The sequence below is a fragment of the Onychostruthus taczanowskii genome, unplaced genomic scaffold (genome assembly GCF_017590055.1).
Source record: "Onychostruthus taczanowskii isolate IOZ18803 unplaced genomic scaffold, ASM1759005v1 scaffold60, whole genome shotgun sequence".
NCBI lineage: Eukaryota > Metazoa > Chordata > Aves > Passeriformes > Passeridae > Onychostruthus > Onychostruthus taczanowskii.
The window spans coordinates 239621-267154 of NW_024503680.1; the positions used below are offsets into that span (position 1 = coordinate 239621).

General features: G+C 52.4%; 1 protein-coding gene across 2 annotated transcripts in view; it reads right to left on the reverse strand.

Annotated features, from left to right (window-relative positions):
- Positions 1-27534, reverse strand: part of RALY (RALY heterogeneous nuclear ribonucleoprotein) — a 124711-nt gene that overhangs the window by 75128 nt on the left and 22049 nt on the right. For both annotated transcript variants that reach the window (XM_041419275.1, XM_041419274.1), the window contains exon 2: positions 8359-8443. The gene's annotated coding sequence lies outside the window, so the exon portion shown is untranslated. The remainder of the gene's footprint in view (positions 1-8358; positions 8444-27534) is intronic.

Here is a 27534-nt window from a genome sequence, read left to right on the forward strand (position 1 = left end):
GGTAAACAACACACACACATTTCCAGACTCTGAAAAGCAGGAAAGTATCAGGGAAAAGAAGAAGTCTCCTGCAGAAGGAGGTGATGGCATAGCAACCTTCACTCCTTGGCTTTCGTAGCCAAAATGCAGCAGGGTGTTGAGTCCTCCCACCTGCCTGCTGCTGTCCCCTGTCCCTCTGCCCCACGGAGGGGCAGGGGGCTGCTGCAGGGTGGGGCACTGGCAGGGGGCACTGCCCTGGGTGTGCTCCAGGGCTGGCTGCACAGACACAGGGAAGGGGTGAGCAGGCCAGGCTGGAGCTGGCTGCCCCCAGGGCTCCCCCAAATGCACCCCCAGGCTCCCTGCAGCCATCCCTGCAGGCATCCCCCAGCTCCTGAGCAGCCCTGGCTGCTGCAGCCCAGTTCAGCCCATCCTGGGGTGGGTGCATCCCCTGCAGGCTGGGCGTGGGTGAGGCTGCAGGACAGGGACAGACTCACAGCCACATCCCTGCTGGACACTCAGCAGGGATGGGGGTACAGGGGGACACCCTGCTTCCCTCCAGGCCTGAGCCCTTGGACACTGGAGCTGCTCCACTCTGAACACAGTGGTGCCATGAGCTGGGAGAGCCAGAGCTGGAGAAGGGCTGGGTGGGGAGAGAACAGCTCAGGCACCTCACTGGAGCATGGGGGGAGCAGAACTTGCCCCAGGTCCCATTTGTGTCGCATTCCCATCACCCAATGGCTGCATGGGGCCAGGCCAAAGCCCTGCAGTCATCCCCTGGGACAGTGGAAAGTATCCCTGCCCGTGGCAGGGGTGCAGTGAGAGGAGCTCACTTCCAACCTAAACCATTATGGGATTCTGTGAAATGATTACAGGAATATTTTCAGGCCCTTCAAGCCACAGGGGAAAAGAGAGAATTGGCCAAGTCTGGCTCACACCTGCCTTTAAAGCAGCTTTCTTTGAAATGAACAGGCTGCCTCAGTGCTAAGGAGATTATAAGCAGAGACACCTCTACCAGAGGAGGGAAGAAGGAATAATAAAGGCATTCAAAGATATGACAAGAAAATGGGGAAAAGAAAAAAAAAAAAAGAATGCAGCAGACTTTTTGGATCTAGCAGGAGGGGTACAAGGAAGATCAAGGCACAGACAGTGACAGGCAAAGTTGGACAAGGAACAGATTCAGAACGCCTCTGTGGGACTGAGCCACCCAGCCCAAAAGCAGCACAAGGACTTTCCCAAGTCCCAGCAGACAGGCAGGGAAGGCTTCCAGGGAAAATAGGGCAAGAAATGATGGATAATTAACAACACCAGAGAAAGCTCAGTGGCCCACAAACCTCTCCCTGCCCTGACAAACTCCTCCTTGGCTTGGGACCAGAACTGTGGGAAGCCAAGGGATGGTTCACTGCACCCCACCCCTGCAGGCTCAGGGAAGCTGAGATATGAAGAGAGGGGAAAAGGGGGATTTCTTCTGGCTCTCCACAACTCTGGGTTCTGCTCCCAGGGAACAAGGGACAGGACAAGAGGAAATGGTCTCAATTTGTGCCAGGGGGGATTCAGATTGCATATTGGGGAAAATGTCTTCGTTAAAAGGGTGGTCAGGTGTGGTATTCACATTCTCTGAACAGAGAGAGACATAATTCTCTCTCCCAGGATTTTTCCTGGGGAGGCAGTAAGAAGCTCAGAGAAGAAAACAATTCTTATTTCTACTTGCTGCTCCTGTTTGGCACATGTGGAACGTGTTATGGAGATTGTTTACCCAAAGTGATTTGTTAACTGGACACTGGTGATGGTTGTTTTGATTCCTTGGCCAATTTGGTCAAAGCTGTGTCCTGACTGTGTCCAGATAGTTATGGGTTTTTCTGTAGTATCTTTTCAGTATAGTTTCAATATAGTATCAGTGTAATATGACACAGCTTAATAAAGCATTTTTTCAGCCTTCTGAATCATGGAGTCAGAGCACATTACTTCCTACGCTGGGGTTGTCCTGATTCCATACTCAGGCATCAGAAGAAGCTGCTCAGGGCAGTGGTGGAGTCACCATCCATGGAAGTATCCAAAAAACATGCAAATGTGGCACTTGGGGACATGGGTAGTGATGATCGTGGCAGTGCTGGTTTAAGGGTTGGACTTGATGATCTCGGAGGTCCTTTCCAACTGTAATGACTCCAGGATTCTCTCAGGAATTGCCCCACAGGAGGTGAACAGGGTGCAGATGTCCTGCCTCCCCACAGCACAGCAAACCCAGGGAGAGATGGGGGGATGAAACAAGGTTTGATTACAAGGCTCTTCCCCAGTACCACAGCAAAAACAGGCAACAGACCAAGGCTGCCACGGTCCCTTTGTGTCTCTCTCCTGGAAAGGGGGTAGGAACAGCCCACGATCAAGTGTTTGTCCCAAACAATCATGGAATATCCTGGGCTGGGAGGGACCCCCAGGATCACCAGCCCAGCCCCAGCCCTGCCCAGACCCCCCAACAACCCCACCCTGGGCACCCCTGGCAGCGCTGTCCCAGCGCTCCTGGAGCTCTGGCAGCCTCGGGGCCGTGCCCATTCCCTGGGGAGCCTCTCCATAGCTCAACCACCAGAGGAAAGCTGGGCACCCACAGCAGCCCTCCAGGCTTGCCCAGCACATCCCAAGGTCAGCCTCGCCGACCCTGTGGTTCCAATGGAACCTCTACCCTCAGGAAGAAACCAAAATGAAAGGATTTTAGCAGAAAACCCCCAAAACCCTGCGTCAGAGATCCAAACACAGGGGTGTGGCACCATGTCCCACGCTCTGGATAGCACAGCCCAGCCTCTCCAGCAGCACAAGCTCCCTTATGTTTCACCACATCTTTTGTCACAGCACTGCCTGGGAAAGGTCAGTGCCTCAGGGAAGCAGCACATTTGATGATGAAACGGCAAAATAAGCAACTTTTGGGCTTGTTTCCTGAAATCTCTAGTTCAGGCCGAGCTGGAAGCAAATTTCAGGCCTGGATTCCTACAGATGAAGGACTGTAGCCACCTCACTGCTTATCTTTTCTGCATTTCTTCCTAACCCTTATTTGTCTCCTAAAAAAAACCCTAAAACCCATGCTCACATGTCACATTTGATGCATCTGCCAAGGCCAGAGCCATCATATCCCATCCAGCACACGTCAATGCAGCCTTGTAAGGGGAAGCTGAGAAAAGATGTGCAGGGAGATCTATTTTTGTACTTTCATTTTAAGACACCCTCTGGACTCCCTCCTTTCTGACTCACATTCCAGCTCCAGAACTGAGGAATGCAGCCACAAAGCTGCACCAGTCAGGAGAAGACATTCTGCCAATATTTTCACCCAAAGTTTGAGCACAGCCACAGCAGGAGGGACTCGTGCCATCATCTGTCTGGTGTTTGCACAAGCAGTTACTTGGGAAAAGATTTTACATCTTCCATTCACAGACTACCTTAATCTGAATTAACCTCCAAGTCTTGAGAGGATCTGAGAAACAGATGATTTCCAAAAAGAAATCCAGGAATTAAAAAGGAAAAACAAAAATAGTCCAGTCAGATAATTTAAACTGACATCGTATTTCAGTAAGATCAAGCTTTGCAGAAAAGTGAGCGTTCATTAAGAATCATTTGCTCAGCTCTTGAAAGAATCAAACATTTGGGTTGATCACAGAAAACCAGCTCAGCTCTAGAGATGAATCACTGGCTTAAGAAGGTGCTTTTTAACCCATGGCTTTCCTGGGGCATGGGACTTTTGCCTGAATGTCCAGGTTAACAATTCCACATGTGTTCCAGTTCCTGTGGCTGCTCCAGGCTCTGCATCCCAAATCAGGTGTGGTGCAATGCACTGGGTCCTCCTGTTTGCTGTGGGAACTCGTGTTTCAGGGATCAAACATGATTCTGCTGATTTTCTGTTCAGCCTTACAGCCCTTAAATAACACCCAATACTCTGCTCTTCCCAGATTCCAGCCACACAACCTTCCACCCTCAGAGTGCAGGTCCTGAGCAGAGGGTCCTGTTCTGCATCACCTGGCACCTCTCCAATGCCTCGGCAGAGCTGAGAGCTTCAGGCAGTTAATTTGGTTATTTCAAAGCCCAGGTAAGCCCAGGGACAGAGCCATGGGGGTGTTTATCACAGGTTAATTAGCAGCTCCTCTTCCCTCACTCACACAGTGTCCATCTCTGAAGGCTCCAGCATCAAGAAGGGCAGCCCAGTGTGTCAGGGCTTAGCTGTCCTGGAAAACCTGATCCTTGCTGGGCCTGCCTGGGTCCCCCCCTCCCAGCCAGCCCAGCCCAGCTCCCACAGGCAAGGGGGGCTCAGGGAGGGGATGGCTCTATCCCTGAGAACTTCAGAGCTGGACACCCCCCGGGGCTGAGCCTGCAGACCCCACTCCTGCTGTGTGCAAACACCAAATGACCCCTGATCATCCTCACCAGAACAGCCCCTCATGCTGGCAGTGTCCCAGGCCAGGTTGGACAGGGCTTGGAGCACCCTGGAATGGTGGGAGGTGTCCCTGCCACGGCAGGGGTGGCACTGGATGGGATTTAAGGTCCTTTCCAAACCAAGGCCTTCTGGGATTTTGCTTTCACTCCACACTGTGTGCCAAGAGCATCCCAAAACTGCTCTGCTTCCCTGCACAGTGTTCAGGGACTGGGGTCTCTGCGTGAGGAGAGCTCTCCTCCCAGCCTGCCTTTGCCAGGTGGCTCCACAGCCCACTCCCATGGGACAGGAGCGAGCCTGCTCCAGCCAAAACCTCCTCCAGACCCTGGGGAACTGGGCCACCTTCCAGCTCCCCAGAAATCCCCCATGCTCCTGCCAGCCACTCCCAAGAACAGCGTGTGCCATGAGACCATTCCCAGCACAGACAAGGGCAATCCTTCCCAGGAGCCTACTCAGAACATGAGTTTTGACTTCAACATTTTGTTTGTGTCTTTGAATTTTTTTACAGCAGGTAAAGACTGGGGAGAGTGCATTTTGGGGGGAATTTCTGCTTGTGCCCTCCTCAGCCTGGTTTCTGATGGGTCACAACTCCTGTGGAGCCTCTGGAGTGAGTTCCCACCTGAGTGATCCAACCACCCATTCCCTGATAGAGGCACCTCAGGCACAGAGGGGAGCTCAGTCCTAGAGTTTGGTTTTTTTAGGCTCGACCGTGACCCCTGGGAGGGTCCCATCCCACAGGCTCCTCTGCCCTGGGCACTGCAGCCCTTCCCAGCTCCTGCCCCCGCCAGGTTCCAGGATCTGCAACCTCCCTCCTGACCCGGTGCTCTCTAAACTAAGCAGCTGTTACATCCCTTCCTTCCTTGGCCCACGGGGTGCTAAGAAGGTCACCACAGACGGTAGCTGAAAGGGCTGCCAGTGTCCCCCTAATCCTGGCCAGGCAGAGCTGCCCGAGCTGATAAGGGCCTGAGCAGGTGATTAGAGCCTGGAATATCTGTGCTCAGAGGCTGCTGGCCCCTCTGCCCCGGGCTTTTCTGAGACACACAGAACATCTCAGCCATCCCTTTTTTGCTGAGGACCTAAGGATGCTCCTCTGTGTCCTCTCATTAAGGGCACTCCCAGCCCTGTAAGGATGGACTCAGTAACAGCTATTTCCAACACCTTCCCTGCATTCCTGCAATAATGGGCATTTTCATCAGCCTGACTTGTTCTCCAGTCGCTCTCTATGTTCTTCTCTAACTGCCTCCATGACAGACATTTCCCCACTGAAATACCTCCCAAGGAACAGGGTGCTCTGCAGCTCCTTCTGGAATCTGACTTTATTCTCTGTGCCACCAGTTAAGTGCAGGGAGAAGTGAAAAATGGAAGAGCAAATCATCAGCCAGCAGTGTTCAGGGTCTCAGGAGTCCTGAGGAAGGGAAGAATTTGCTGGATATAAGACAATTCCCTCCACTTACAGTAAACACCTTGTACCAAAAGAAGGGTCCACACTTCAGAAGTCTACTGAATATGCCAACAGCCAAAACAAAACTTGGAAAAATTTCTGGCAGCGTTCTTTGTAAAAAAGTCTTCAATAGTAAAAATCCATGGGTTTCTTCAATGCTGCTGAATCCCACAATTTCACTTGCTGAGTTAAATCCTGGTCTGTGGAATTAGGGTACAGTAGCTGTCTTTGCCATGCAGAACAGGGTTTTTATTCAGGTCCTTTGTTCAACCTATGCATGTGCCAGAATATTTTGTGTCAAAATATCCCCACTACCACCATGGGCAGGTACACTAAGCTGGAACAGAAAATGGTTACAGACAAATCTGATCAAACCCAAGTTCCCTTTCTCCCTCACCTGCCTCATTTTGATTTGAAGAAATTCAGGTGAGTCTTTTCCCTGCTGTTATTTGGAGTTTTCTGGATAAGATCTCCAAATAAGATCCTTATTTACTGGATGTGGTACCTCCAGGGGTCCATCACACAGCAGCACAGCTCCTGCCTCTGTGGTAAGAAGTTTTATCTGATCATGTTTATTTTTTCTCTCTTCTATGCAATATCCAAAGGAACACTCCAACTGTGATACCAATTAAAACCCAAGTTCTGCAATCCCTGCTGAACTGGAAACAGAGGACCCCATCCCTGGAAGTGCCTACAGCCAGACTCGAGCAGTCTGGGACAGTGGAAGATGTCCCTGCCTATGGCAGGGGGCGGCACTGGATGGTTTTTAAGGTCCCTTTCCAACTCACTCTGTCCATCTGTAACTTCTGCTTTTATCCATCTGTCCAGGAACTGGGAGAGAAATCCACTGCTGAAAACCACACTGCTGCATCTTCCTGCCATGAACTGAGCTCAGAACGAGGACACCCTGAAATCCTCACCCTGTGCTGAAGCAAACTCAGCTTTTACTCTTCTGAAGTCCTGCTAAGCCATTCTTACCACCAGGAAACTCCCAGCAGAGCAGGCAGAGCCCTCCCAGCTCCAGCCCTCCCTGACCTCATGGCTCAGGAAGCACAGCAAGTTTCCAACAGGCACAGCCATTCCCAGCCAGCATTTCCAACTCTTACGTCATGCTACCACTGCACCTGATCCCTAAATCCCTTCCCACCCCTCCATAAAGCCTCTGCTTCACAGAGGTGATTTCAGCTCAGCACCCTGGCCAGGTTAGGTGTGGGGGCTGTTAAACTTCCTAAATTGTGGCCTGGGGACATCTCTGTACCCTTTGGGGATGGGAACTCCTCTGTCCTGCCCTAAGCACTGACAAACACAGCCCCAACAAGGAAATGCCACGGGAATGTTTCCTCCCAGCCCAAGTGCCAGAGCTGCTCTGCTGCCCCTGTCAGAGCCAAGCCTGGCCCCCAGCCCCACACAGCTCTGCACAAGCCTGCCCCAAGCACAGCACTTCCAATCATGGTTTTAACCTGTATATTTTCCAGATTCTCTCCTGCCTGGTGTGTAACTCTGAAACTTCCTATTAGGTGTTAGCAGGTTCTCTCCACAGGGTAGGTAAGACAAAGCAATGCCTTCCCAGCTGGAGAATCAAGGACAACCTTTACCCAAAGAGCACAAAGAATGCAGAGAAGGGGGCAAGCCGGGGGGCTGAGACTTCATCACCTGGAACTGCAATTGGACAAGTGAACACAATATGTAGATGAACCAAAACTGATAAAAGTGAAAAAACTCCTGACCAGGATCCATCTTAAATTCAGGCTGGGTGCAGCCCTGGCCAGGCTCTTGTGCTGCCCAAGGTGTGTCCTTTCAAGGCATTCAATAAACACCTATTTTGTCCATTTAGCTCTGTCTAGTGTCTGCTCCAGATCATCCGTTCAAGGCATCTCCACCTGCCTCTCCCTGCACTCCCTTGCTCTGGGATGAGCCCAGCAGAGCCAGGAGCAGAGCTCACCTCCAGGTTATCCCACGTCACACTCGTTTTCACCCCACCATGACAAACTGCAAACAGAACTTCCAGCAGCAACACAGGCAATGAATCTGAAATGCAGACATGCCCAAACCAGTGTCCAGGACACCCCACAGGGTGTAATCACAGACTCAAAGAACCACAGAATTAGGCTGGGAAAGACCTTTCATATCCTGGAGTCCAACCTCTGACCCAACACCACGGCACTGAGTGCCCCATGCACACCTTCCCTGAACCCCTCCAGGGATGGTGACTGCACCCCCTGCCTGGGGTTAAAGAGACCCAACGCCACCACCAGCAGCCCTGGGGACAGGGGCAGGTTCTCAGCACACCCACCAACCTCTGACTCCCTGAACACTCACACGAGGCCAGGGTGAGGGAAATCAGCCTCTCCCAGCAGGCTCCAAGGGAGGGATCCTCAGAGTGCCCCCAGAACCAAGGCTCTGTACAGCTCCTCTCCTGCCAGGGGGGTGCTGCCCCAAACGCCAGGGCTGTGTCCCCCAGCTGGGATCACAGGGAATCCCAGGGCTCTGTCCCCCCAGCACACCCAGGAGCACACCCAGGGTCACTCACCAGGGCTGGCTGGGCACTCGGGCTCTGTCACTGTCCCCGAGCCCGCAGCGGGAGCAGGCGCAGCTCCTCTCTGTGGCTCTTCACCCTGCAGGAAGCAGCACATGGAGGAGGGTAAGCAGATAATCCACGACTTTCTGGGAGGCTGTGCAGTGCTGGAAAGCAAAGCTGCTGCTGTCTGCAAGGATCAGAGCTGGGACTTTCTGAGCTAAGACTCTGAGCTGCTTAGCAGAGAGCTGGAAGCAGAGCAGACAGAGGTGGTTGTGTTCCCAGGGCTGAGCACTGGGGGGTTGTTTCAGGCTGGTTCAGGCACCAAAAATCTCACAAAAATTGCTCCATCAGATTAATGCTCACAGAGGACAAGGACAGAGGCAAACAGGAAATTTTGGTCACCATGGCTCAGGGGAAAAACAGAGTTTCTTCAAAGTGAAATATCCCACAGCAAAACTTTTTCATAGTTTTGTTTGTTTATTTATTTAATATTTGGAAAATATTAAATTTTGAAACTGAAGATTTTACTTTGGGTTAGGCCAACTTGAAACTATTTCTTGATGGAATTAAAACATTCTGCTTTAAGTCAGTTCCTCTGGATCTCCTGAGATCTTCCTGGAACTTTAAATTAAGGTGCTTTCCTTTCCCTGCCATGGCTGAGATACCTGGCTGACCTGCCCAGCATGAGAGATGTGCCAGCTGGGGACATAACCAGGATTCAGAAGTGGAAACTGCAGGATTTTACAGGCATTTTTTGGCGGGGTCACCCTCAGCACCCACTGGCAGAAGCTCCTGGTGCAGTGGGGTTGGTCCAGACAGGGTGTCCAGGGATGCTCCTCACAGGGAAGGGAGCAGAGCATGGATGCTCAGCTCTTTGTGCCCCCAGGGATGTTAAATTAGACCTGGGTGAGGTCTCAGAAGTTGATTGAGTGAAAGCAGAAAAGAGGTGCCAGAAAAACCTCACCAAAAACAAAACCAAGGGAGCTGGTGAAAGGCACCTTCCACTATCCCAGGCTGCTCCAGCCCCATCCAACCTGGCCTTGGGCACTGCCAGGGATCCAGGGGCAGCCTCAGCTGCTCTGGGCGCCCTGTGCCAGAGCCCCACCACCATCACAGGGAGGAATTTCTTCCTAATCTCTAATCTAAATATACCCGCCTTCAGTTTAAGGCCATTCCCTGGTCTGTCACTGAATTCCCCCTTACTGAGTCCTGTTGAATTCAGGCAGCAAAAGCAGCTGAGCCCAGTCCTTGCAAGGCTGGAGTTGATCCATAGAGTGCCCAATCCTAGGATTTTTGCAAAATCACTTCAACCCACAATGCAAAAGCGAAGAAGAACACAGGCAAGTGCTCTGCCAAAACACAACATCCTTTGAACAAAGTAACTGCACTGAAAGGTGCTGGTTTATTTTCACTCTGGGCTCCTCAAGCCTTTCCCTTCTCTCTCTGAATGACAACGGGCACAAAAATTAACCAGAAGCTCTTCAAGAGCCAACAAAACACACAGAAAGGCAATAAATCACAGGGCTGATGGCATTGTGAGGGAGCAGGGGGAGGGGAGAGGGATGGAACAATGCAGATTCTGACCAAGATACATCTCATTCTGACCAAGAAACCTCACCAAGAGCAAAATCAAGGGAGCTGAAAAAAGGCCACCTTCCACTGTCCCAGGCTGCTCCAGCCCCACCCAGCCTGGCCTTGGGCACTTCCAGGGATCCAGGGGCAGCCACAGCTGCTCTGGGCACCCTGTGCCAGGGCCTGCCCACCCTCACAGGGAACAGTTCCTTCCTAATCTCTAATCTATAATCTGGAATCTATTCCTTCCTAATCTGTAATCTTTTGTCTATAACCCTTCAAAAGCCAGGACTAGTCCCAGGGCAGGGATTCCACACACTGGGCTAAATCAGGATGGAGCAGCAGAGGGAGAGCACCCAGCCCAGCTGTGGGGCTGGAATGTGGTGTCCATGTGTGGTGTCCATGTGTGGTGTCCATGTATGGTGTCCATGTGTGGTGTCCATGGTCCCACCAGGCTCAGACCCAGCCAGTGCCAGCCCAGCAGCACTTCCACTCACCTGGAACCTTCCCAGGGCATTACACACAACCCCAGTGCTCTGGAGACACCAGGAATCAGCACTGATTTTCTTCTAGCAAACAAGATCTCCTTTAATTTCACAGGCACCTCCTACTTGGTTAAAGAGCTTGCTCTCCAGGGATTTGGTCCTCAACTGGGGTAACAAACGAAAAATGCCATTTAATTGGGGATAAAGATCCATCTCTGCAGTGTCTATCATAATGATGTGTCATTTAAAAACAAGTGTGGAGCAGGTGTGAGATGGCACCAGCTCTGGACGTGCATAAAAAGGGCTGACAGAGCAGCGTGTGTCAGAGAGAATCAGGTGGTGCAACTTCCAAATTCCTGCTCCATTTGGGCTCTCTCTTGCTCTCTCCCCTCAAACTTCTCTGCAAAACTGCCTTTTGAAATGGGTGAAAGAAATGGCATCTCAGGGAAGGCAAGGGGTTTGAAAGGAAGAGAATGGCCCCTGGAATGGTCCCTGAAATTGCTGGTGCTGGTGTCGAGGATGGAGAGGGGAATATCATCAGCACAGCCAAGGATCAGGAGACCAGAGCTGTCCTGAAATCCAACCTAAACCTCCCCTGACACAGCTCCAGCCACTCCCTGGGGGCTGTCCCTGACCAAGTGCCAAGGTGCTGATATGTGCCTTGGGAGCTGAGGCAGGTGGGATGGGGGTTCTGCTTTCCCCCAGGTCTCCCAGCCCCTCTCTCCATGCCCCATCCCTGGAGGAGAGATGTGATAAATCCCTTTCATCCTGAGGGTTTCAGAGGGCCTGCAGGGAGCAGAGTCCAAGAGCAAGGAATGCTTATGGATGTGTTATGGTCCTTGTTCTAGAAGGGAATCCTGGAGTTCCCCTTTTGAGCTGCTGGGAAGTCTCCACACAGTCCAAGGCAGCTCAGTTGGCTCAAGCCTGCCCAGAGCAGCTTCCACAGCTGAGGCTTTTCCTTCTGAAGCAGCCCCAAATCAGAATCCTCACATGTGCCCCCACACTGAAACTGCTCCAGCTGTCCATGGGAGCTGAGAGCTGGGATCTGATTGTGCCCTAGCCTCTCCTGGGCGTAAAACCAGGGATGAGAGTGACCCCTGAGCACTGGGAGACACTGGGAGAGACTGGCAGGAATCCTGGAGAAACCAAAGCATTTGAGTTCATGCCAAAGGCAGAGTGGCCCAGCTGGAAGTGTGAGTGTTCCTCCTGGAAAAGAGAGCCTGAAGCACCAGAGCAGAGGTCTATGCCCTCTGTGCTCCTCCAGGTGTTACCTGTAACACCCTGGATTTATTTAAATCTGTTTTTCTAACAAGTACTTTTTCTGCACCTCCTCTCATGGGAGACAAAATAGGGAGGAACCCTGTTTAATTGATGCACTTTAATTAACTGCCTACTTTGTCAAAGCCCTGCTCCTGTATTCTGATGCAAATTCCCAGCCTTTCATTGCAAGCAATACTTCAGTTTGGCTTTAGTCTTAACTGGTCTTTAAATGTCCTGTTTTCCTGGATCCATACCCACAGAACCCCAGTGTGGTTTGGGTTGGAAGGAACCTTGAAGACCATCTTGTTCCAATTCCCTGCCATGGGCAGGCTGCTCAGATCCTTCAATTATCACTTCTCTGCCCATCCCACCCTGGGCTGGGTTTCTTTAGCCACTGAGCTCATCAGCCACTTTTCCTCAGCCAGCTTTTGGGCAAGGATGCTGCTCAGGGGTGTGCTGGGAGCTGGCTCTGCTCCCACCTCTCTCTTGGGAGCAGGATGTGCCTTGCAGGAGGCAAACAGGAGAATCTCCTGTATCCGAGGCAGGAAACCCTAAACCAGGACCCAGGCCAGCATGGGAGCAGGGATAGGTTTTCCTGTTTCACTTCAAGGGGCAGCCACAGCTCCCCATCGTCCCTAATTTTATATCTTGACATCTCCATCTTCTGCCTGTGAATTCTCTTCTGCTGTCAGAAGGTCACCAGGCCAGCTGGAAAGCCATTTTTCACACCCTGGCTAATCCAGAGGCACCTGGCTGCCTCCTTCCACTGGCAAAATGCTGACAACAAAACTAATTAGTGGGCAGCAGGACCATGGCTGGGTGACAGCACTGGCCTTTACTGCACCAGCCAAAAATTCAAGGGATTCAGGAGCAGCTCCTGGCTCTTCCCCAGGCTCCTTCTGTGACCCCGGGCTCCAGCTCTATGCCCTGCCCACTGAGGCTGGTAACACTTCCCAGACGTGGCCATGCAGGTAAATTACCTCGTGGTGAGGAAATAATTCATTAGGATGGGAACAAAGGTCTGCTTAGAATAAAATTGTAACCTGGTTAAGCTTTTCACCAGATTTGTGCAATAGCTGAATATTCCCAATATTCTCACAATGTCTGGCTGAGCAGATTGAGTGGAACAGGATGCCCAGAGCAGCTGTGGCTGCCCCATCCTTGGAAATGTCCCAGGCCAGGCTGGATGGGGCTTGGAGCAGCCTGGGACAGTGGAAGGTGTCCTGCCCATGGCAGGGGTGGGATGGGAAGAGCTTTGAGGTCTCTTCCAACCCAAACCACACCCTGACTGTGAGAAATGATACTCACTTCCAAAATTTAAAAGGTTTATTAAAACCTTTTCAAAAATACAACAGAAGACTGAATAGAGAAAATATGACAGTGCTGGAGCAGAGGATTTCCCCACCACGTGCTCACCCACACAATGGAGGTTTCACCTTTTAACCCTTTAGCCCCTCTCAAAGTTCTGTCCATCGACTCCTTCACTGTCCAGTGGTGGAATTCACTACCTTAAATCTTGATTGGAGGTCAGGTGCTGCCATAGTGCCAAACTGACCCTCCCAAATGTCCCAAACCCAGGCCAGGCCTGATGACAACACAAGGGGGTAAAACGTAACTATAAATCTATAAAACTTCTCTTAATATATACACAGGATATTTGCCTTTTAATTGTGAGAATCAACCATGGAATTGCTTATCTATCACACTGACTCTGTGAAATGTCCAGGGCCAAGGGATGCTCTGCAGCAGGAAGCAGGTCAGGAGGGGTTAACTCCTCCTCACTCAGCTGGTGTTGTCATGACACTGATGAAATCCACCACTGGACAATGGTCCATGGACCACCACCCATCCTGCAATCAGATCAGGGCTGAGCACAGGCATGCCCTGGAGCCCAGCTGAATCACACAATTTACAGAATGACCACGTTGAAAGACACCTTCAAGATCATCGAGTCCAACCCAGCCCCAACACCCCAACTAAACCCTGGCACCCAGTGCCACATCCAGGCTTTGTTAAACACACCCAGGGATGGGGACTGCACCACCTCCCCGGGCAGCCATGCCAGAACTTTATCACTCTTTCCATGAAAAGCTTTTTCCCAATATCCAACCTAGATTTCCCTTGGTGCAGCTGGAGGCTGTGTGCTCTGGTTGTGTCAGTGCTGCTGGAGACAGAGCCCAGCCCCAGCTGAGCACAGGCACCTTTCAGGAGCTGTGCAGAGTGAGGAGGGCACCCCTGAGTCTCCTTTTCTCCAGGTGAGCACCCCCAGCTCCCTCAGTGGTTCCTCTCAGGGTTTGTGCTCCCAGCCCCTCCAGCCTCGCTGCCCACTCTGGATGTGTTCAAGCTGCTTTCCCTGCATCCCTCCCCAGCACTGCCCCTGCCCGCAGGGCACCATGCCAGCCTCCAGACATGCCCCAGCTTCTGGGCAGCTGGGATCACCCCAGCTCAGAAGGGGAATGAAAACCATCTCAACATCCCCAGCCAGATGGTTTTTCCTGCCTATAAAACACGAAGGGGTGTCAGTGAGCAGGGCAGTGTCTCCTGAATCCCAGCACACTGGGACACCCCGGAGACAGGAGAGAGGAAAGAGAAGCCCTGAGCAGCCTGTCAGAACATCAGCAGTGGGGATAATTGGTTTGTACACATTTCTCCCGCACCCAATTACCAGCTCGCTTTGGTGGTTGATTGCACACCACTCTGGCCCAGCAGAGCTGCTGCTGTTTCCATTCCTGCACACATCACCCACTCCCTAAATCATTTCTAATAGCTCCTCTCCTCGCCTGCCCTCCCGGCTCCTTCCAGCCCCATCAGCACGAGGCAGGTTGCAGATATGGAGGAGCTGACATTTCTCTTTTGAGTAATTTGCAGTGGATTTCTTGCCCGTTTGATGTAGTCATTTTGTTCTCGGCACTGATGTGACATTAATTATTGTTAAATATTCTTATCTGTTACACACAGTTCTGTTTAGATAAAGGTCAGCATGTGAACCCCTGACAGTGCTCGTTGCTGCCATGCTCCAAAGCCAATTTGTCATCCTCTCCCTTCAATACCTTCATCTTGGTTTCAGTTCATTTTTCCATTAATTCAGGCACAGTAGAGAGCCATTAAAAAATGCAAAATCTCTCAGCTGTTCAGCTCAGAACTTGGACAGGGAATTATGAGGCTGAGGAGCACCAGTTGCACAGGGAGGGCAGGGAATAATGCCCAGGAAAATCCAGCAGCAGCCTCTTTTAAAGAACTGTATGGCTGCCCCCCAAAAATGTGTGCATAGCTCTGCTTTAATGAAGATCAGCTAAGCCTTGTGCAGCACATGGTGCCCTCTCCAAGCCTGGTGTGATGGGTTAACATCACAATCCAGAGCCCCTGGCACAGGGTGCCCAGAGCAGCTGTGGCTGCCCCTGATCTCTGGAAATGCTCAAGGCCAGGCTGGACACGGCTGGGAGCAGCCTGGGACAGTGGAAAGTGTCCCTGCCCATGGACTGGGAGGCACTCGATGGGTTTTAAGGCCCTTTCCAACCCCAGGGCCAGGGTGAAGATGCCCAGGAGGCTCCAAAGCCAGGAACAGAACAATCCACGGGCTCAGCTGCCTGGAAAGGTGGGTTCTGCAAAGGTGGATTTGGCATGACTGAAGCAGCACATCATGAAGCATGTGCTCATCCCAGCTCTTGGCGTATGGAAGAACATTTGAACCTTTATTCAAAGTGACATTTAGCTTTGCATTGTGCTAAATCATTCTGTACTTCTAAATAAAAGAGAATAAACTCCCAAACTTGTCCCCTGCTCAGTGAAACACAAATAAATAGTGCAATATATATATTCAGCAATGTGCTGAATGTAATCAACTGTGGGGATTTTTCCCTTCACTTGGGATCTCAGAATCATTAAAGCTCAAAAGGATCTCTAAGGTAACTGAGTCCAACAATGCCAAGCCCATGTCCCTAAGCCCCGTGCCCACATGTTTTCTGAATTCTTCCAGGGATAATGACTTCGCCACTGCCCTGGGCAGGGTGTTCCAGTGCTTCACCACTCTTTCTGGGAGAACATCTTCCCTAATCTCCAACCTAAAGCTCCCCTGGCACAACCTGAGGCCGTCTCCTCTCACCCTGCCCCTTTTCACCTGGGAGCAGAGCCCAGCCTGGCTGCACCATCCTGTCAGGGAGCTGAAGAGAGCCTGAAGGTCCCCCATGAGCCTCCTTTTCTCCACACTAAACAACATCTAATTCATCAGAACCACAAATAAACTCCTGGACAGAGGGATATTCCCACCCCAGGTCCCTGCTGCAGCAGAGGCAGTGGGAAGCAGCAGCACTGCCCCCTCCCCTCTGCTAAATCGGGAGCAGGGAAGGGCAAGAGCTGGGTTGGGAAAGGTATGAGGCAACCCAGGTCCTCTCAAGCCCTGGGGACAGTGTGTCCTGAGGCTAAAAATACAGAGACAAACCAAAAAGTCAAGGCTAGCAAGAGGCATTAGCAGAGCCTGTTTATTTCTGTAGCCAGGGAGCACCCAGAGAGAGCCCAGCACTTGCTGCCTGCCTGACTGACAGGCTGCTGCAGCTGGAGGGGTCGGGTTTCCTGCACACACTGGGCTGTCCCTGTCCCCAGTCCCCCCTCACACCTTGCCTGCCATTATTTTTAGCTGCTGCACAAAGCAGGGTGATGTGCAGGAGCAGAGGGACAGGATAAAGCATGGAAGCACCACCCTGGTGAAGGTTCTTGCCTTGCCACCACCACAGGGATCCAGGTTCATCAAAGTTTGTGAACAAACTCATCCAGAGTGGGATCCAAGATGGAAATCTCTGTACCAGCCTTTAGCAGTGGGAGATGTCCCACACCCTGAGCAGGACTGGCTGCCCCTGCTGCCCACAGTGCCCCCACCACACCTGGACACACCTGGCACAGGTGGGGCCTGGCCCCTCCTCAGCCCCAGGACCAGAGGTCCATGGAAAGCTTCCACCACCAAAAGCAGTGGGATGCAACTTTACTGGGCTGGCAGTGACAGTCCTAAGGACAGGGATGTCCCCTGAGCCTGCTCCAAACAGAACCATCACAGAATCCCAGAATGGGCTGGATTGGCAGGGACATTTAAGACAATCTCTGTCCAACCCCTGCCATGGCAGGGACACCTTCCCCTATCCCAGGCTGCTCCAAGCCCTGTCCAACCTGGCCTTGGGCACTGCCAGGGATCCAGGGGCAGCCACAGCTGCTCTGGGCACCCTGTGCCATGACTGGAGCTATCAGAGCTCAGCTCCCCTCACAGGGCACAAAAAACCCCAGTGACACCAGGGTGGAGCCACTGGAACACCAAGGGAACACCACAAGGAGCCTCTGGCACTGGCTGTGTGCCAGGCTGAGCCTCCCACACAGGGCTCTTCAATTCAATTTGCTTTCCTTCATTAACCACAATGGATTCACATCCCAACCAGAACTGAAAACAATCAATTATCTCACTCTTTAACCTCACTGCCATGTTATCATTCCCTCTGTCCCATGTCTGGCTCCCCTCTGATATCCAAATTCTTGCAGGGCTGACAGAAATTTGGCATGCTCTTCACACTGCAGGACAAACTTCCAAGGTAAAGAAAGGATAACATCCCAGCTTCTTCTGCAAGAGTGACTTCAGCACTAACTACTGCAGAAATATGAACAAAAAACTTCAGACTGGTAAGTGCAGCTGATCCCTCTGCACCTTGCACTCCAGTGCACGGACTGAGCTCTGTGTCCTGCTGTAAGGAACCACATCCCTCTGATGGGAATGCTGCTGGAGCTCTGGGATAAGCAGGCACTTGATTTTCAAGGCTGATGGCAGAGGTACCTCATGGGAAAAGAGCACCCAAGGACTTTTACCCACAACCAGGTGCTGGTGCAGCACTAAGAGCCACAGAACAAAAGCTCTCCAGTGTGGGACAATTGATTTTTTTTTTGTGCTACTTTGGCCTCTGAGAGCACATCAGATGAGACAGACCTGATCTGAAACTGAAGGGGAGGTGCTACTGCTGCTCTGCCATTGCTGAGCTTTGACACAAAACCCAGTAAATCCCAGCCCAGCAGCCACCTGGACCCTTGGTCATGGTGCACAGCCCATGGTGCCTCAGAGCTCTGAGGCATCTCACCCTCATCATCACAGGCACCTCTTGAGAGCCTCCTCCCAAAGGAGCCAGTGATCCCAGGGCAGCCACAGGAGGTTCCCCACGGCCAGGGGACCTCCAGGGCTGTCCCCACCATCCACACAGCTCCAGCTGGAGAGGGGGATGTTCATTCTGCATCCAGCTGGGTGGTTTGTTGTACACCAGCAGTTCTTTTCTGTAATGGAATGTGTGGGTGTATCATTACGATTAGGCACAGTCCTTACATCCAGCCCTTAATTAGATTTGTCTAATTAGAAATTCACTGAGTTGTTTCACATGGTGGAAAAAGCCCTGCCTGGATGGGGTTACATGAGACAGCCACAGACTCCCCTGGAGCTTCCAGGGCTGACTGATAACCTGGAACAAATGACATCTCCAGTTCTGGGACCTCCACAAGGTGTGCATAATGCTCAACATCAGGCTGATTTTGCATGGCTGAAAGGCAGAAATCAGGCAAAACCACATGGAAAACACCATGACAGTTCCCACCAGTATTTCCTTCTCCTGCAGAGATATTCAAGCAGCACAATCAGGAGGCTGATGCTGCAGCCCCTGGTGCTGCACTGGAGCCCCAGACACCCAGCTAGGACCAGGAGATGGGATGTCCCCATGTCACCACTGTGGCTTGGACACAGGAATGAGATATTCATGTACAGAACACAGAGGAAGTCACTGGGGGAAATCCTAATGGATCAGAAGGCTTTTGCAGCAGGCCAGGCAGGCAGATGGGAGAGCTGACAGGACTCAGATCCAGCCCACTGCTGCACCAGCTGGGGAGCACCAAGCAAGTTGGTTGCCCTTTTTGGGTTGTTTATCCTAGAAAATTCACCAGCTGAGAGGTGACCCAGGCTGCTTCCCACAGGGGCAAGAGTCAGGTCAGACAGAAAATCACCTGGGCTAAAAGAGAAACTGCTACATGGAGAAACCAGGGAATGGTTTGGAGTGGAAGGGAATTTAAAGACCAAGGAATTCCAGCTCCCCTGCCTGGGCAGGGATTGCACCCACCAGAGCAGGTTGCTTTGAGCCCCATCCAACCTGACCTGACCAGGTTGCAAGCAGATGCTTTTACACTTCAGCTGAGGGGGACACTGAACCCAAAACCATTTTAATTCACGCCAGGGCAGAAAAGCATCTTGTGGCACGGTCAGGAGCTGATTTGAACTCACCCTGTGGCCCTGCAACTTTGAAAAGCTCCTGGGCATTTCCTTCTGTTGGCACAGCTCTGCAGCAGGCACCTGTGATGGGCTGAGAGCTCTCTGCACCCCACAAGAGAACAGCAACAGCACTAAACATTCAAGGAAGCAGCAAGAAAATGCTCTCCTGAGAGACCTGAGCCTGATTTTTTTTTTCCATTAGTCTATTTTTACAGAGGGGGAAATGAAGCAAGAAGGCAGAAATGGCCCCCAGCCACAGAGTTATTTACTGGTTAGCGAGCAGCCAGCTCTGCTATCAGATGTACAGGCTGCATTGCTACCCTGAGCAGCACCTGCACCTCAAGGAACTCCTCCCAGCCAGGCAGGGCTGTGCTCAGGGATGAGGGGGCAGCCAAAGGCATGCTCCACACCTTCCCCTGGCTGGGTCAGGGGTGGCCAAAGGGCCACCAAAGAGCCTCTGAGAAGGGAACACCTGTAACACCCCCACTGACTCTGTGACACCTCCACTGGCTCACATCCAGCTGGGAAAAGTCATGGCAGGATTTGAAAAAAGCTGGAAGAGAAAGAAAACAGCAGATCTAAAAGTGGAGCTACCAATGCTCTAAAAATTGTGGCTTCTCCTGGAGGTATTTTTTTCCCATGAAACTGCACAATCTGGCAGGTGGGAAAAGGGGGAAGCACTTACACAAACAAGTAACTTGTTAGGATAAGAGCATTTGATTAAGGGGCACTTTAAAGGAGGTTCTTTACAAACATTTGAAGGACTCTAATACACGTTTGCAGTCATGTTTGGAGCTAATTTAAACGTTTAATTGCACAACCAGGTAGGAGTCAGATTATATAGTAAAATCTGGGTTTTTTCCTCTTCCACAGCTTTCCCTTAGGTTCATGGTCCCTGCCACCCAAGTTTCTCCCAGTCCTGTTTGTGGGAATAACACTTTTCCTGCCCCCTTTTCCAGCTGTCAGGCTCCCAGGGCTCAGTGACTGCAATCACAGCCCTGAGTGACTCTCAGGGACCCTCCAGCTTCTCAGGCCAATCACAAACAAACAGCAAAGCTAGAATTTCAAACATTGCCTGAAGGTGAACAGCTCTGAGAGCTCTTCACCAAAACCACTTGATGAACAAGCTTGGGAGAAACCTCCTGTCTGGAGCAGGGCTTGGTGCAGAGGAACCTGTGTCCAACAAGAACCTCTGAGACCCCAGAGAGCTGCTCCCAGTGCATCATCCCAGCGTGGTTTGGGTTGGAAGGGACCTCAAAACACCCAGTGCCACCCCTGCCATGGCAGGGACAGTTCCACTGTGCCAGGCTGCTCCAAGCCCTGTCCAGCCTGGCCTTGGGCTCTGCCAGGGATCCAGGGGCAGCCCCAGCTGCTCTGGGCACCCTGTGCCAGGGCCTGCCCGCCCTCACAGGGAGGAATTCCTTCCCCAAATCCCATCCATCCCTGTCTTCTGGCAGTTGAAGGCATTCCCAGTGTGGTGTCCCTGCATGCCTTTCCCAAAGTCCCTCTCCAGCTCTCCTGGAGCCCCTTTACGCACCGAAGTTTCTGAGGATGATGGTCCTGTAATACTCCAAGAACAGGGGTAGAGCAGAGGGACTTAGGGCAGAAGTTAATTTCACTTCACTTAAAAGCAGAAATCCTCCAGTTTTAATCCAAAACTACTCACTAAACCAGAATAGCAGGTGTGCTAGCTGTAACATCTACTGTGGCAGCTCCCTACCAGCTTCTGCAACTCAAACCTTGCACAAAAATCCCAGGAGCTGCTCACCAGCCCCTCAGCTCTGCGGCAGATCATGCAGAGGGTTGGGATTCAGGGATGGGATGTGAATCCTTGCTCACAGAGTGGCACCAAACCCAGCTCTGCACCTGCACGCCAGCACAGTTCTGACCTCCACAAAGGAGCAGCTCTGCTAAGAACTACACTTCTCACTGCACTGTCCCCAGCACAGGGGGACCTGACAGGTCAGCCAGGGTCAGCAAAGCCACGAGGCAGCTGGAGCTGTCCCCTGCTGGCTCAGCAGCTCGGCAGGGCCCTCCTGGCTCACTTTACTGCGGGACACACGTGGCTGCTGCCGGCCCAGACAGATGGAGGCAGGTGGGTGCACGGGGGGACAGCCTGAGCACACCCCAAAGGTTTTGGAGAGGGTCCCCCAGGAAGCACCCCAACATGGGTTCTCCCCTGCTCCAAGTACCCACCACCACTGTGAAAGACCTAACTCAGCTCCTGATCTCCTTCCTTTGCCAAAGCAGCTTGGAGCAGCCCCAGCACCTTCTCCTTCCTTTGCCCACACCCCAGTTCCCCCCAGATTCCCCCTTCTGGGCACTCCTGCTTTGCACACTCCTCCTCGGCACAGAGCAGGGCATCTCTGCTCAGTGTGGTCCTTCCACAGGGCTGTGTAACCCATGCATGGATGGGAACCTGGATCCTGCAAACAGGATCTGGGAGTGGCAAGAGAGAGCCCAGTCCCCCCTCCCCTCTGCCACCTCTGCAGTGACCCTCCTGCTGTGCCCTCGCAGAGGTGCAGCTGCTGTGGATTACCAGGAACCTGCAGGGCTCTGCTCCTGCATCCAGCAGATCTGGAACCCTGACCCAAGAGGGTCCTGACACAAAGCCCTCCTGCTCCCCACCCCTCCCAAGGAGAATGGCTGCCCATCACTGCTTGGTCTCCTGGCAGTCAAAGGGATGCTAAGCCTGTGTCCCTGTGGTGGGAGGGAAGGGCCACAGGGAGATGGAAGTGGGTGTAACAAGGTGCTAACTACAAGACAAAGGTAATTGTCTTCAAGTTAATAACAGAGCAGAGGCGCCTTACAGGGCTGGAGCCATGTCTGGCTCTGGTCATGGACACTGCCAGCTGAACTCCCTTCTGGAATTACCCTGACAGTGAAGGTGGAACACCTGTGCCCCTCACATACAGCCACAGCTGCTCCTGGGCAGGGCTGGCCCAGGAGGGAACACCTGGGGAACACCAGGAGGGAACACCTCCTCCAAGGACTGTGCCCACCCTCCCAGAGCAGCAGCAATGCCTTCACCTCCCCACACACCAGCAGCGTTTGTGGTACCTCCACAAAGGGCTCAGCACATCCTGACCCCCTGGCCAGTCCCCAGCCACCATCCCCATGAGCAGCTCAGGGCCAAGGTGCCCGAGGGGAGATACAAGAACTTCCCTGTCCTGGGTTGTAAGATATGTGTGTGTGTTCTGTGCCCATCTGTCAGAGCTGGGGCAGTTCTCTGCTGTTCATGGGGCAGTTTTCTTGATCTCTCCCACAGCCAATCCTCCCTCCAGGAGATCTCTGCTGTTCATGGCCAGGGAGTGTCCCTGCAGGGCTGATCAAATTCCATCATCCCACTGGGAGATGCTCAGGCCAGGGCAGGAGCCAAGCATTCCTACCTGGATACAATCTGAGCCTGGAACAGCACAGCAGCCTTTGCCCACTGCATTCCCAGAGGAGCAGCTTTCTCCTGCCCTGTATTGCCAGAGGAAGAGCAGGCCCATCTCCAGCAGCCCTGGAGCTGCAGAGGAAAACTGCAGCCTTGTGCAGGATCCCTGCTCCAGCAGAAGCACAGCTGGCACTGCAGGAGGGCTGAGCCCCCATGGGATGGGACTGTGCCACCACCCTGACCCACAGGGGGACAGGGCCTGCTCTGACTCTGGCAGGGTTGTTTTTCTTTTTTTTACTATTGCATTTGTATTTTTAATTTTCCTAGTAAAGAGCTGTTATTCCTCTTCCCATATCTTTGCCTGAGAGCCCCTCAATTTCAAAATTATAATAATTCAGAGAGAGGGGGTTTACATTTTCCATTTCAGGGGAGGCTCTTGCTTTCCTTAGCAGACACCTGTCTTTTCAAACCAAGACATTCCTTGATTTCAAAGAGCATCCTCCCTGGGTTGATTTAGCACAATTTGTCCTAAATTGATTTCCCATTCCCATTGGCTTAAGGGAAAAGCAAAGCAGCTTGGAAGAGTATTTCTGATTCCTGCAGCAGAGCAGACCTGTGCTGGTTAGAAAACATAAAGGTTTTATTGGGGCAGGAATATCACCTTGGGATTCCTGGTTGTCTGTGTGGAGAGGAGTCTTTCCCCTCCAATGCTGCCCCAGCTCCGGGGCATGGGAAGCACCTGGAGCTGTTGCAGGGATGCAGAGGAGATTCCCCCAGATCCCCCAGAGATGCTGCAGGGGCTGGAACCCCTCTGCTCTGAGGAAAGACTGAGAGAGTTGGGCTTGCTCAGCTGGGAGAAGAGAAGGCCCAGGGGAGAGCTCAGAGTCCCTGCCAGGGCTGAAGGGGTTCCGAGAGAGATGGAGAGGGACTGGGGATAGGAGATGGAGGGACAGAACACAGGGAATGGCTCCCACTGCCACAGGGCAGGAATGGATGGGATATTGGGAGGGAATTGTTCCCTGTGAGGGTGGGCAGGCCCTGGCACAGGGTGCCCAGAGCAGCTGTGGCTGCCCTTGGATCCCTGGCAGTGCCCAAGGCCAGGCTGGACAGGGCTGGGAGCACCCTGGGACAGTGGAAGGTGTCCCTGTCCATGGGAGGGAGTGGACCTGGATGAGTTTTGAGGTCCCTTCCAACCCAAACCAGTCTGTGATTCTCTGATCTCCTCTGCTGTTGGGCCTGGCTTTTCAAAACCACCTGGAGAATGGTGGCCCAGCACCCCTGGAATTCATTAGGATTGCAAATGGGACAAGTCAGGAAGAGACTTGGGCTCCACTCAAAGTCTGCCTGTTCAACATTTAAATGTTAACACTGATACCCTGTTAAACATGGTTTACTAAGTACAGTCTTACCTCCATTATTGCACCTCTCACTTGCAGGGAGCCCAAACCACTTTTCCAGCTGTCCTGGCTCCACCTGCAGAGCCTCATCTGCACTGAGAACGTCACATCCCACACAACAACCTGCCAGAATCCCAGAGAAGGTGCCACCAGGACAGCATCCCTCACTCACCTGGTGTCCTACTGTCTCTATGGTCTCTGCTCTCAATAAAAGCCATCATCATCTTCCCACAAGAAGAAGTTTCCGTGAGGCATTTTATGCCCAGCCAAGCTGTGCCATGGGGCACAAGGTCCCTTCCACAGAAACCCAAGCCTGCAGTTCGAGCCTGGCTTCCTTCCTGGGATGTATGGGCAAAGAGAAGTAACAATCATGGACATACAGCTATTCCCTACTCTTACAAACCCCAAACAAAATGAAATCCAAACCCCACAGAGCTTTTATAGGGGGTATATTTCATTGAGTTTAAAGAGAAAGCACTGGGACAATAAAAATACAAAAATCCACACAACTGCTTCCCTCTTTTCTCATTTAGGTTCCAAGTTCCTGGCCACATTTAAGTCATAAGATTCCAAATGTGGTTTGGCACCAGTATCCACCCTTGCATGTGGACCTGGAAGATTTTTCTCTCTCATTCTACAAAATAAACTTTTAGTTTTTATAAACCATGGCACCAGTTCAAAACTGGACAAAAATCAAAATGCATCAGCCCTTCTCCATGCTGGGCTGCTCCATAAATTACCCAGTCAGAGAGCAGGGACAATGAATTGGTGGCACTGCTGTGCCTGGAAAAGCAGCCAGAGAGGCTCGCAGGAGCAGGAAAAAGCAGACCGAGGCTTCACATCTCCTCTGCCTGCTGCACCACATCTCCTCTCCTCCCAGAGAGGTTCACAGAGACCCTCCCCCCCAGCTTCCCAACACCTGGAAACTTCCCTTATCTCTTCCCATTTGTAGGAATGATGGTTGCCACCTCACTTCTCTGATAGGAAAAATGCTGCTCAATTTGCCCTGAGCCCTAAAGATCATCCCATATTCCACTTCCTTCTCACCCAGACTGTGGCTATAATGCCTCCTTAAGACCTGCAGCAGAGCAGAGGGATTTTTCTCCAGTACAGCTCAAACTCCCTGTGATCCTGGCCTGTCTCATCAGCGATGCTGGGAGGCTGCAGCAGTGCCTGCATCTGTGCCCTCCTCACTCCAGCTCCAATGGGCACTTCTCCACCAGGCAGGGATCAAGCTGTGCAGATGAGCAATTCCCTCCCACCAGGAGCCTGCAGGTCCCCTGGGGCACTGGGAGAAGGTTCCAGTAGGGCTCAGGCTGATCACTGCCAGTACCAAAGCAATGCTGGACCACGGAGGGACTGATACCCACCAAGTCAGAGATCCTGGGATGGGCAATGCCACCTCTCTGGCTGCAGATGGAGGTGCCCACAGTGAAGCAAGGATATAAACAGATCTGGGGGGCAGAGGAGCCTGGCGGGGGGAAAGGAGGGAGCTGAGCATGCAGGGGCAGCAGGAGCAGAGCACAGAGGCACTGGCTCACTGCAGCATCACGTGCAGCATCCCACAGGGCCACTGCTGCTCTAAGCAGCCTCTAAAGCAACCCCTTCCCAAGGACTCAGGGCTGTGCTGAGAGGTTTGGTCCCACCAATCCAGACAGGTCCAAGAGGGCAGCTCTGTGGGCAGAGGGGAAGTGCGAGAGACTTTCCCTTTCTCCTTCTTCACCATCCTCCCAAAGGGCAGGGGAGGGGCAGGCACCGATTTATTCTCTGTGACAGGGACAGGACCCAGGGAATGGCTGGAGCTGTGCCAGGGAGGGGCAGGCTGGATATCAGGGAAAGGTTCTTCCCCAGAGGTGCTGGCACTGCCCAGGCTCCCCAGGGAATGGGCACGGCCCCGAGGCTGCCAGAGCTCCAGGAGCGCTGGGACAGCGCTGCCAGGGGTGCCCAGGGTGGGCTTGTTGGGGGGTCTGGGCAGGTGATCCTGGGGGTCCCTCCCAGCTCAGGACATTCCGTAATTCTGTGATTAACAGAGCACACGCTGAAATCCCAGCTCTCAAATTCCCAGGCTCCTTCTTCCAGCTCAGTGGTGATGCCAAGCAGAGCATCCCTGTGAGATGCTGGAGCTGCTGCCCTTACCTATCCCAAATTCCATAAGCTCAGATGCCTCCCCCACCAGCCAGCCAGGATCCAGCTCCTAAACCTACAATCTCCCAACTCTTTAAAGTTTTAAAAGCAGCTCAGCACTTCAGATCCCCTAAATGTGCCTGATAAGGGGCTCAGAGCAAGGCGAGAGTGGGACACAGGCACACACAGGCAGGAGCTTCACCCCTCCCTCCCCAGGATGCTGGCATGGGACATCACCTGGGATCTCTCCCAAAACACACTGACCTCTCATTTTACCACATGGTGAAGGAACGCAATTCAAACCTTGCCTCCAGCAGCACAAGATCGTGTTTCAATCCATCCCTGCTCACAAAGCAGGCAAGAAACAAAGCCTGTGGCTCCAGCAGTGAAGGACAAATTCCTAGCAGCTGATTCCATGTGGGGTTCTGCACTGGAGAGAAGGGTTTGGGGCCATGTGCCCAAGAGGGCCTGAAGGAAGCCCTGGAGGGAACCTGTGTGCACATGGCTGCAGCTCCTGGGATATTGCAGCTGTGATGCCTCCAAGCATGAAATTCCATGAGGAGTCTGGGGATTCCACCTACAAGGACTGCTCCTTGCAAATGTGAATCCCTCTGCAGAATCAGAACCTCGAAGCAGCAATGGCTTCTTTTCATGGGTGAAAAGTCTGGAATACCTCAAGGCAGTGTTTGGGGCAGCCTTGTGCTCATCCTATTGCCAAACTGGGGTGGGTCCAGTCCAGTTAATGTCTGCTCAGAGTGCCAGGATCCCAACCCCTGAGCAAGCAGCCTCCCAAAATTTTCATTTCAGATATCACCAACACTTTGCCTTTGATGAAAGAGCAGGTTTGATGGAGTCACTTCTCATCCACAGGCAGCTCTAGATACAAAGCCATCACTCATTTTGGTCCTGAAGTCCTCACCCAGCATCCAGCTGCTTTTACACAATGCAGAGCTGGGCTGTGCCCTGGAGAGCAGCAAAGCCCAGCCCTCAAAACACACCAAATTAATTGGGGTCTTGAATTAGTGAGGTCAGAGCCAATTAGCTCAATTTGACCCAGCTGCTTTAAGCAACGTTTTTCTAGTATATTGGAGCTTATTATCACACAGATTCATCTTGCTGCCAGGTGAAAAATGAGCTGTCAGAGCAGTGTGACCCCTTGGGATGCATTTTCATCCTTTCTGGGGGTGACAACAGGAGAGAGCAGCCTGGTGTTGCAGCCCAGCACTGAGAGCTGCTCTGGCCAGGAACAGCCTCTGTGTGTCCACTGCTGCTTGAGAAAAAAAATGTCCAGACACCCCTTTCCCCCTGCCAACCCACCTGCTCCACATGGAACCTGCCCAGGACACAAAGTTCAGTAACGTTGTGTAGTTAGTAACTTATTAAACTTAATGTTTAATAACTTTGTGCCCAAGCAGGGGCAGCCACGGAGCCACCACAGCCCAGGTACCACATGAACTCCAGCAGTGGGCCTGCAGTTGACCAAAATTCCTGTTCTGGACACTTTTAATCTGCAGAGAGAAAGGCCAGGCTGGATGGGGCTTGGAGCAAGCTGGGATAGTGGAAGGTGTCCCTGCCATGGCAGGGGTGGCACTGCAGGAGCTTTAAGTCCCTTCCAACTGTGTCTGAAATTCTGTGAAAGAAGTAATCCTGCTCTGTCCCTTTTCACTTTAAGAATGAAAAAGGCAGATCAGAGAA